Genomic DNA, 12,805 nt, shown 5'->3' on the forward strand with positions numbered 1-12,805 from the left:
AACAACAGATTTTCAATGTAGACGAAAGAGCCTTCTATTAGAAGAAGGTGCCATCTAGGACTTTGACAGCTAGAGAGGAGAAGTCAACGTCTGCCTTCAAGGCTTCAAAGAACAGGCTGACTTTCTTGTTAGGGGCTAATGCAGCTGGTGACTTTAAGTTGAAGTTAGTGCTCATTTACCATTTTGAAAATCTGAAGCATTACACTAAATTGACTCTGCACTTGCTCTATAATTAGAACAACAAAGCCTGAATGGCAACACATGTGTGTACAGCATGGTTTACTGACTATTTTTAGCCCATTGTTGAGACCTACTGCTCAGAAATAGAGATTCTTTTCAAAATATTACTGCTCATTGACGGTGCACTTGGTCACTCAAGAGCTCTGATGGAGATGTACAATGAGATTAATGTTGTTTTTATGCCTGCTAACACAACATCCATCCTGCAGCCCAGAGATCTAAGAGTAATTTGGACTTTTAAGTCTTACTATTAAAGAAATACATTTCATAAGGCTATAGCTGCCATAGATAGTGATTCCTCTGATGGATCTGGGCAAAGTAGATTGAAAACCTTCGGGAAAGGATTTGCCATTCTAGGTGACATTAAGGACATTTATGACTCATGAGAAGAGGTCAGAATATCAACATAAACAGGAGTTTGGAAGAAGTTGATTCCAACCCTAATGGATGACTTTGAGGGGTTCAAGACTTCAGTGGAGAAAGTAGCTGCAGATGTGGTAGAAATAGCAAGAAAACCGGATTTAGAAGTGGAGCCTGAAGATGTGACTGAATTGCCGCAATCTCATGATAAAACTTGAATGGATGAGGAGTTGCTTCTTATGGATGAGCAAAAAAAGTGGTTTCTTGAGATCGAATCTAACTCCTGGTGAAGATGCTGTGAAGATTGTTGAAATGACAACAAAGGATTTAGAATAATTGATAAAGCACGGACAGGCTTTGAGGGGGTTGACTCCAACTTTGAAAGATGTCCTACTATGGGTAAAATGCTATCAAACAGCACTGTATGCTACAGAGAAATTGTTCATGAAAAGAAGAGTCAATCGATGCAGCAAACTTCATTACTGTCTTATTTTAAGAAATTGCCACGGCCACCACAACCTTTAGTTACCACCACCCTGATCAGTCAGAGCCATCAACATCAGGGCAAGACCCTCCACCAACAAAAAGATTATGATTAGCTGAAGGCTCAGATGATGGTTATCATTTTATAGCAATAAGGTATTTTCAACTAAAGTAATACATTTTTTAACACATAATGCTACTGCATACTTAATAGAGTCTAGCATAGTGTAAACAAAACTTTAATATGCACTGGGAGACCAAAAAATTTGTGAGTCTCTTTGCTGCAATATTCACTTTATTGGGGTGGTGTGGAACTGAACTCACTGTATCTCCCTCTGAGGTATGCCTGTATTTCCTTTTTTATTTGTTTCTTATTTATTTAAGTAAAGATTTATTTTAATACAGTAAATTAACATACACATGTTTAATAACCCTATAAAATGTTTGACATTAAAAAAGCTAAATACTAAAACATATACAAGTAGATAAAATGGAAAAAAATACATGGAGTAACTTAAAGGAAATACACCAAAATGTTAATTATGGGTGAAATTATCAGTGATTAAATTATTTTCCTTTATATTATTTCCCTATTTTTAGAATTTTCTTTTTTTTAAAAAAAATGTTTTATATTATATTTGGGTATAGCCAATTAACAATGTTGTGATAGTTTTCTTCCAGTTTTATTGAGATATAATTGATATGCAGGACTGTATAAGTTTAAGGTATCCTGCATAATGACTTGACTTACATACATCATGAAATGATTAATCACAATAAGTTTAGTGAACCTCCATCATCTCATATAATACAAAATTAAAGAAATTAATAGAATATTTTTCCTGTGATGAGAACTCTTAGGATTTACTTTCTTAACAACTTTTCATATATAACAACTGTTAATTATATTTGTCATGTTGTATACTACATCCTAGTACTTATTTATCTTATAACTGGAAACTTGTACCTTTTGACCATCTTCATCCTGTATTTCTTATATGCTGATTCCTTGTTTTCTGACTTCACATAGATGCACAGGCAGAAGAAAACTGAAAGTAGAGATTCCCTCTATGTGAGAGTTAATTTTGTCATCCTGACATTAAAAAATAGAAATACCTAACAAATACAAATTCAAAGTATCTTATATTACATTGTCTACGTTCTTTCTTTCTTTTACTAAAACATGAAGCAATTTCCTATGCTAGGGTGGAATTCAATAATAGTCTTATGTCAGATTTTCTTGTTCACAATCTGCTCAGCTTGAGTTTACAATAACCACAAATCTGACATGAGGTTTAAAACAAGTACCTCTCATGTGACTTTTCTTACACCCTGAGACCCAGTGGAGACATCTGAATCTCATTTCTCTGAAATGGGACTTTAAACATATATTTTTAGTTAAGTCCCTGTTAACTTGAAGTCACCATTTCCCCACTCAATATGTATTGCTTATTTTCTGTATATTATTTGAATCTCCACACTAGATTATAAACTAATTTATGACTGTTTGCTTTATTCTTTGCATATACTAGATGCCCAGTAAATAATTTCTAAATATTCCCAAATGTAACTCAATTGTAGAATTATTTCCCATATAAGACCATTCATATTCCTGGTTAGATTTCATTCATGGGATATTCTTTATGTATGTTTAAGGGAATATGGTGCGCTCCATAGACCTCTCAGCATTATATTAGATCTACATAAAAGAACGTATCAATGCAAATAGTGCCCTACGGTTTACCCAGTGTCCCTTCTCCCCTGAATTAAAAAAAAAAAAAAAAAAAAAAAACCTTGAAAAAGTAGAGAAGGAGTGAGGTTAAGTGTATCAATAAGGAGGTTCCGTGAATAGTTGACAAAGTTTTAAAGACAATATTAGGTATACCAAAAAGGCAGAGAATTCTGTGGTGCATGGGTTCATCAAGTTCTTTACATGACATAATGAATGTTACATTTCTATGACCAATATATTTCTGAGACTACATCTCATACTGAAGAAAAAGTCAATTGACACTTCATTAGGTTAACTTACCAATCCAGTTGCTTCTATAAGTGAATTATGATTATAAGATTTATAAAGTTGGACAAAGAATTGTATTTCCAATGAATTCTTAAAGAGCTTTCCAAACTGTTATTTGAGCTGGGTGTTGAAAAAGAAAGAAGTATCTATTAAGACACCAGCAAAGGAAATGGCATGTCTAGAATAATAGCCAATCTTTTCTGAGCACTTGCTATGTGCCATACATTATCCTAAGAGCTTCATTTACACAAAGTCATTTATTTCTCAAAACCCTATGAGGTAGGTATTTTATTATCTGCCTACTTTCTGAAGAGCAGAAAGTTGAATTAACTTGTCTCAACTAGTAAGTGGTCAAGTACAGAATTCAAAAGTGCATTCTGTCATTGAGCCATGGTAAGCAGCTCAGCATGGCTAAGTCACAGAGAAATACAGATTGTAATATTTTAAAAATATTTAAACTACATATTTATATCTTACATATTTATACACACACACACACCAGTGGTCCACCTGGATGTCATAATGTATATAAGTCCAGCTCCATGACTTATTACATGTGTGACTTTGGAGAACTTCTTTTATTCTCACTCTGTTTCAGCTTCTTCATCTCTAAAATGGATATGATGTTTATACTTACCCTGCAGGGGTTTGGTAAGGATTAATGAATTAATATGTGAAAAGTTCTTGGAGCAGTGCCTGGAATATTCCAAGTGCTCAACAAATGTTAGTTATGAAGACGATGATTGTTATGATGATGATGATGAAGGTACATGGACACACTAAAACACAGAGTAAGCATTCTTTTGTTCGTCTAAACCCTATAGCCAAATAAGTTTCTGTAGTACATTTTACTCTACAATCAGAACTTCTGGTCTCAATTGCATTCTCCTCATATTCGCCAGTCCTAATATCATTCCATTTCAAAGATCTCTCTGGATCTACCACTGTTTTTGTAGCAAACGCTATGTGTCTTATCTTCACTTAAAATTCAAGCTCATAGAAATTGGGATCTATATTCTGCTTATAAATGTGAATCATATTACACATCTAATAGGTGCTTAATAAGGCACAATCAAGAAATAGGGAATAACCCCAATATTTGTCTGTGACTGCTTAGTCATTCTAGGTCATCTCAGGTGATGAAATAAGATGCAAACAAATGAGTTTTATTTAGTTTAAATACCATGACTTTACAAAAGCATGCATAGCATAACCTGCCAGAATTTCATATATCTTGAAAAATCAGGTCAACTGATACTTATTTTAAAATACTACAAAATATAAGCTCTCAGTGAACAGAATTTCAGAAATGTTCATTTTGATTGGGCACAGGGAAGAAAGGGCATAACTTAGAAACAAAACCTGCAGTTGAGGTTAAACGTGACTATTCCATAAGTAAATGCCTATTTTGTACTATTTTATCTATTCTGGATGTGGAAGCTGTGAGTTTTAAGTCAGGTCAAAAAAAAAAAAAAAAAACAAAGAAAAGAGAAAGAAAGATATTTGTTAAATAGAAAAAAATCTAGGCCACATTTGGCTTTAAAAGCTTCTTTGCTCATTTTTTGACTGTTGGCCTAAATTTAAAAAGTCAAATTTCAAATAAAATAGTTTTTTTTGTATCAGTTTTTGGACTACAGATGAGGATAGAAAATAATAAATATTTTGGCATTTATGTCTTCAAGTGTCTATTTTATCTCTATTGTTTATTGCTCACACTCAAATCTTAAAATCATGTGTCTAACAGTAGTTCAACATTTTTGATCTAGAATTTGTAATTCATTTATTTAATAACCATTTATTGATTCTATATTAAAGCCTTACTCTATGTGAGGCTTGAGAGTGGGGCTAAAATCTATTTCATCTTAATTAAATCTTCAGTACCTTAGCTTAGTAGAGAGGGATCCTCAACATATATATACTGAATGAATCTAAATATTATTATACTAAATATTATTTCCTTTTATTAATAAAAGATGCTGTGTAATGTCTTCATTGTCAGTAGGAAAGAACTGAAGACCTTACACGTTAAGTACTTTGCCAAAGGTAACTTAAATGAAATTAACTGATTAATATTATTAAAAAGTGAAGAGTTTATCAGGATTTAGGCATAGGTGAACCTAAAGGCTCAAATTTGGTTGTCAGTCTCTGTCTCTGGATTGATTAGATAGCATCTTGCTACAAGGTAGGAAGATGGCTGTCACACACACAGACACACACATAAGCACATACACAGGCACACACCTTTCTTTGCAAGCATACATAATCAAAGAGCATTCATGCCTAATTTATATATTGTATGATATCTAAGAATTGAGGTGCTTGGCTTCATATTCAAGCACCTAATTTTTCTAGCTGTAAGACTTTGAGCTAGTTCTAAAAAATTGATCTGAGGCTTTGTTTAAGCATCTGCAAGAATGGGAATAATAATGATATCTACCTCATAGAATTGCCTGAAGGACAAAATGAAATGATCTAACTTGAAAGGCAGGTATCATGCCTGGCAAATAGTAGTTATTCAGTAAATGATAATTGTTATTAATATCATTATTGTTATGATACTTCCACACATAGTAAAAAATGCCCTCACCAATGCCCAAGGTAGACAACCCTATATCTCATCATCTGCTAAATCCCAAATTGATGTCATGGGGCAAATGTTCTCTGAATCTAGAATGCTCAATCAATATGGCTTCCTCAAATCAGTTATGGATGTTGTTTATCATGGTCCAGAAACCTTTGGCTAAATAATAAACTTAACTACTCATAATACCTCCAATATATGATCATGGGGAAACAGCAACAGAACAGACAGGTGGGGTAATTAGAGTATCAAATACCATTTGAAGGTGAGTAGAAGACATACAGCATGCAAAATCCAGTGTTCAACAGCATATGTCATGTTTATCTGGAATGGGATATCAGCTATTAGCTGTCTTGACCATGGCATGAATTCTTGGTTCTATATATGTTTATCTCTATTTCTGTTCTCTGAAAGGATTTATTTTGCTCAATTTATCTATGACCATATCTAAGAGAAGGGAAGCGGGGCCTATAACCATTTAGCAGAACTCTTCTTATTCTTGTGTGTTTAAGAACTGGGGATTTCGTTAGGGGTGAGCTATACTAGGCCCATGTTTCCAGGTTAAAGTATCTCTGGAACTATAACTCCCTTAAAACTCTCTATAATGCCACTCATTTTAATTACTGGAAACTCCAGGAACTACAAACACAAATCTCAAATCTTGACAATAGTCCTTGTTCTAAAATCTGCTTTGCCCAATAGTGATATAGATCCTTTGTCCTTTTTTTTTAAATAAATGTTTTCATGTTATACCTTTTTTCGTCTTTTAATATTTAGCCTAACTGCAAGCTTATATTTAATATGGATTTATTGTAGGCAGCATATAGTTGGATCTTCATTTTTAAATAAAAATTTTCAATCTCTGCTTTTGAATTGAAGTGTTTATACAACTTAATCTGATTGATTTGGTTGGGTTTAATTCTATATCTCACTAAATATTATTTTCCTATCCACTTTTTAGTGCTTTTCTGCTTTTTTCCTACCTTAATTTGGACTAATTATTTTTATGATTCTGTTTATCTCAGATGTTGCTTATTAGCTACAACTTCTTTTGTACTTTGTTTTTGGTGGTTGCATCAGGGTCTGTAATGTACGTCATGGACTTACCACAATTTACTTTCAAGTAATACTATACCACTTCAATTATAGTGTAAGGACTTTACAACACTGTATTTCCATTTTCCCCTCCCATCCTTTGTGCTATTTTTATTATATGTTTTATTTCTACATATGTCATATACCTCCAAAAGACACTCTATCCAGTTAATTACATTTTGAAAGAGATTTTAAAAATGACAAAAATATATTTATCACATATTTATTATTTCCAGTGTTATTCACTGACTTTAAATCTAAATTTCTGTTATTATTTTTCTTCTGCAAAAATCCTTTCTTTAAAATTTGTTTTGTAGTGCATATTTGCTGGTAAGTTCTATTAGTGTTTGACTATCTGAAAAAAAGTATTTCTTATTTATTGAAAATATTGATTTATAAATGCATAAAATAAATGTTTAAGTATATAGTCTGATAGGTATTGACATATGTTTACAATCTAGATAATGGACTTTTCCATCAACCCCAAATTTTCTCAGATTCCTTCCTACTGTTATTTACCACCCATTCTGATCACCAGCAACCATTAATCTACTTTCAGTTGCTATGGATTAGATTGCATTTTCTACAGTTTTATATAAATGGGTTCTTACAGTATGTACTCTATCTGGCATCTTCAGCTCAGCATAATTACTTTGAAATTCATCCATTTTATTGCATACAGCAAATTGCTGAGCATTTCATTCCATCAAGGAGTGGAATGACTGAATGGTAGAGTTGGTGTGTATTTAACTGTTAAGAAACTGTCAAATTATTTACCACTGCAACAGAAGGATGTGAGACTTCAATTTGCTCCACATTCTTGGTAACACTTGGTATGTTCAGTCTTTTTAGTCTTAGAACTAATAGGTTTGTAGGGATATCTCATTGCAGCTTTACAGCTAATAACGTGGAACATCTTTTAGTGTTCTTATTTGCCATCCATATGTTAATTTGATTAAATGTTTATTTAAGTTATTTTGCCCACTTGTAATTGGCTTGTATGCTTCCTTTTTATTGACTTTTTGAGTTCTGTATGTATTTTGAATATATGACCTTTATAAGATATGTGATTTGAATATATTTTCTCCCAGTTTGTGCCTTGTTTTTTCATTCTCAACATTATCATTTAAAGAGTAGAAGTTCTTAATTCAGATAAACTTCAGTGTATTGATTTTGTCTCTTATAAATTATGCTTTTGGTGTTGTATCTAAGAAATCTTTGCCTAACCAAAGTTCACAAACTCTTTTTTCTATATTTTCTTCTAGAAGTTTTATAGTTTTGGGTTTTACATTTAAGTGTATGAGCCATTTGATTTAATTTTTATAAATGTGAAGTGTAGATACAAGTTCATTTCTTTTTTCATGTGAATTTCCAAAAATGCAGGCACTATTTATTGAAAAGACAATTTTTTTTTACTGATCTTCCTTTGTGTCTTTGTTAAAAATTAAATAAGTACATATGTGTAGATCTATTTATTTACTTCCTATTATTCTATTTATCTATTTGATACCTAATCCACATTTTCATAATTTCTATAGCTATAATGTAGGTAGTGTAAGTTCTCCAACTTTATTCTTCTTTCTAAAAAAAATTTGCTATTCTAGGTCCTTTCAGTTTCTGTATAAATTTTAGAAGTAACTTGTTAATCTCTACAAAGAAGCCTGCTGAGACTTTGATCTGAATTGCATTGGGTTTGGGGATAATTGATCCTTTAACAATATTGAGTTTTGTTATCCATAAACATGGTATATTTATTTATGTAGATCTGTAAAAAATATTTTCCGTATATTTTGTAGCTTTCAGTATATAGAGCTGCACATTTTTGTTAGGTTTTCCCTTAAATATCCTATATATTTGATGCTAATGTTGAGTATTTCTTTAAAATTTTCAATTTCTTATTGATTATTGATAAGATATAGGTAGGTTATGAAAATATTATATAATTTATATAATGATCTTATGTTCTGCTGTGCTCGTCTGACTTATTAATTCTAATAGCTTTTTGTAGATGCCAAAAGATTTTTGACATAGATGATATTGTCATGATCTTGTCATCTGTGAGTAAAGGTAGCTTACTTCTTTTTATGGATTTGTGTACTTTTGTCTTTTCTAATATGTGTGTTTGATGCTATGTATTTTGTTTTAAACATGCTTTAGCTGCACCCCTCAAATTTGATAAGTTCTTTTTTATTTTCATTCAATTAAAATTACTTTGTATTTTTTTATTCTAAGTTTTTGTTTGACCCATGGTTATTTAGAAGTATATTATTTCATTTGCAAGTACGTGGGAGATATTTCAGAAATCTTTCAATTATTTATTTCAAATTTAATTACAGTTTGGTTGGAGAATGTACCTTTTATGATTTTTCATTTTTTAAAAATTTATTGACTTTTGCTTTATTTTATATGTTGGTATCTATCTATTAATTTTTACATATATTTTTCACATAACAAAATTTACCATCTTATCCATTTTTTAAAAATTTATTTATTATTTATTTATTTATTCTTTGGCTACGTTGGGTCTTCATTGCTGCACTCAGGCTTTCTCTAGTTGCAGCAAGTGGGGGCTACTGTTTGTTGCAGTGTGCAGGCTTCTCATTGCAGTGGCTTTTCTCGTTGTGAAGCACAGGCTCTAGGCATGCGGGCTTCAGTAGTTGTGGCTCATGGGCTCTAGAGCGCAGGCTCAGTAGTTGTGGTGCACAGGGTTAGTTGCTCCGCGGCACATGGGATCTTCCCGGACCAGGGCTCGAACCCATGTCCCCTGCATTGGCAGGCAGATTCTTAACCACTGTGCCACCAGAGAAGTCCTCCATCTTATCCATTTTTAATTTTACTGTTCAATAGTATTAAGTATATTCATGCTGTTGTGCAATCTCCAGAACTTTTTCATCTTACAGAACTGAAACTGTATATTCATTAAGCAACAATACACCATCCCCTACCAAAACTTGGTAACCAACGTTCTACTTTTGTCTCTATGAATTTGATTACTCTGTGTACCTCATATAAGTGGAACCATACAGTATTTGTCCTTTTGTGACTGGCTTATTTTCCTTAGTATAATGTCCATAGTCTGCTTCCTTTTTGAGACTGAATAACGTTCCATTTTAGGTATATACCACATTTTGTTTATCCATTTATCCATAAATGGACATGTGGGTCCCTTCTACCTTTAGGCTATTATGAATGCTGCTTTGAAGGTGGGTGTACAAATATCTCTTGAAGACACTGATCTTGGTTTTTTTCTTTTGTTATATACACCCAGAATTGGAACTGCTGGATCATATGGAAATCCTCTAATTATTTGAGGAACTGCCATACTCTTTTCCATAGTGACTGTACCAGTTTACATTCACACCAATAGTATGAGCGTTCCACTGTATCCACATTTTCACCAATATTTGTTACTTTCCGTTTTTTTTTTTTTGATAGCAAGTGATCTCATTTTGGTTTTGATTTGTATTTCTTACGATTAGGAATTCTTTACATATTCTGGATATTAATCCTTTATCAGATGTAAATGTTAAAAATCTTTTTTTTCCCCCCATTCGTTTACAGTCTTTTCACTTTATTGGTTCTGTCCTTTGATACACAAAAGCTGTTAATTTTGGTGTGGTCAAATTTAACTATTTTTAGTGTCATTGCCTATACTTTGGTATCATATTTGTATAATCATTACCACATTCAGTGTCATGAAACTTTTTCCCTATGTTTTCTTCTAAGTTTTATAAGTTTAGCTCTAACATTTGGGTCTTTGATCCATTTTGGATTAATTTTTGTAAGGTGTAAGAGAAGGGTCCAACTTCATTTTTTTGCATGTAGATATACAGTTTTTCCAACACCATTTGTTGAAAAGCCTGTCCTTTCCCCATTATATGTTTTTGGCACCTTTATCAAAAACATTTGACCATATATGTGAAAATTTATTTATATTCCATTGGTCTATATGTCTGCCTTTATTGATAGTACCACACAATTTTAATTATTATAGATTTGTAATTTTGAAATCAGGAAGTATGAGTCCTCCAACTTTATGTTTTCTTTTTCAAGATTGTTTTGGCAATTCAGGGTCCCTTGAGACTTCATATGAATTTTAGATTGGATTTTTTCTGTTCCTTCAAAAAATGCTGTTGGGATTTTGATAAGGATTGCATTAAATCTGTAGATCACTTTGTGTAGTATTGACATCTTAACAATATTTAGTCTTCCAATCCATGAACATGAGATGTCTTTCCATTTATTTGTGTCTTCTTTAATACTTTCATTAATTTTTTTGTAGTTCTTATTTGTACAAGTGTTTTGAATCTGTGCAAAAGTTTAATCTTTAGTATATAATTCTTTGTGATGCTATTGTAAATGGAACTGTTTTTAAATTTCCCTTTTGGATTGTTCATTGAAGTTTTTTTTTTTCTTTTTTTATATAGTTGATTTATAATATTATATTAGTTTCAGGTGTTTCTGTTGTTCTATAAATGTTATTCAGGTCATATTGACTAACAGTTTTTCTTGTTTTTTGCTTTTTTTTGTCTTTTATACCTACTGATTTTCTGCCTAGTGTACTATCAATTATTGAGGGGAATATTGAAATCTCCAACTTTATTTGATGAGTTAAGTGCCATTAAGTTTTGTTTTATGTACTTTGAAGTTCTTTTTCAGGCATACAACTGTTTAGCATTATAATGTCCTCTGATTAAATGACCCTTTCCTGTCATTATGAAATGACTCCCTAAAAAGAGTGATCTAAATTGAAATGACAGTTGAATTAAAGGAGTTGGTAACATTTCTGAATATGGGAAGAGAAAAAAAAGAGGGTAAAACAAAGATAAATTCTACCCTAAATACAATGCCAAGCCCAGAGAACAGAATAACTATTACACCATGACTATTTTAGTCAAGTAAGAACTTCTATGGCCCCCAATAAATATCCTCCTTTTTTTTCTCTCTGAATCATGAAGGAGTACAAACCAGAGTTAGCAATATGAATGAGAGAGTATAGAAGAGCAAGCTTGAGAAAGAAAAAAGCCTATCCTAGCTCCTTTTTCTTCTAAAGGAGGGTACCCTGCCAAAGACTGAGTTGAGCTTTATCATTAAATAAAGTTTATAAAATTTAATTATTCATTTGTACTGGCATTATTAACTACTGACCTGACACTACTTTTATGACTGCAAATGACTGTAGGAATTTATGTTATCTAATATGTTATCTTTAACATATAATTTAATTTATAATTTAATTTAAATTAAATATATAATTTAATTTATGTTATCTTCTCTGATTTGCCTAAAAAATCAGAAGTGGATTTGATCACACTATGAAAGACAAAAATCAAATCATTCCTGGCTTTCTTTCATAATCTTGCTTTTAATCTAAAATTTACATTTATTTTGATGTCTTTCCAATTTTTCCTTTGGCATTTTCCTGGACTTCCTTGATCTGACCTGCCTCTTATTAGATGCCAGTTTTTGTAAATTCTACCAAACGACTTCCTTCTCATCTTTGAAGCATCTTTAATTGTCAATGAGATGACAGAGTTTAAGTCAAGACAGGAAATGAAACTCAGAGTCCAGTTTTTACTGGCTTTTCATGTAAGGCAATTAGCAAGGATTTTGATTGAGGAGCTTTATTTTGAAAAGAAGGATATTACCAGGTTACTTACCAAAGAGTTTTGAAGAGGCCTCAAAAAAGCATCCTTCTTTCCACATTTTTTGCCTCCCTATTCTTCAGTTGACAATAAAAAATTTGAGCTTAGCTATATAAACATCATACTAATCACATTCATTTATGCAAGCTGCTTAACATTGTGCCTAATTACCATGAAGCACAATAAGGATTAGTTGCATTATTAAATATGCTAGATAATTTTGCTGTAAATTGTATTGATTAAAACCCTAAATCCTACTCATATGTGTTCAGACATCATATTATGTTGCTCAGGAAACACAGTTATCTACTCACAACTTGGAAAAGAAAGCCCTTACTTTCCTTCTTTTTGTCATTTTTCTATCCTGACACTCGAAAGTTC

General features: G+C 32.0%; 1 pseudogene; it reads left to right on the forward strand.

Annotated features, from left to right (window-relative positions):
- Positions 1-683: 683 nt before the first annotated feature.
- LOC137760612 (ubiquitin-like modifier-activating enzyme 5 pseudogene) overlaps positions 684-12,805 on the forward strand; it is a 132,598-nt pseudogene continuing 120,476 nt past the window's right edge.

Source organism: Eschrichtius robustus, chromosome 3, assembly GCF_028021215.1.
Source record: "Eschrichtius robustus isolate mEscRob2 chromosome 3, mEscRob2.pri, whole genome shotgun sequence".
Taxonomy (NCBI): Eukaryota; Metazoa; Chordata; class Mammalia; order Artiodactyla; family Eschrichtiidae; genus Eschrichtius; species Eschrichtius robustus.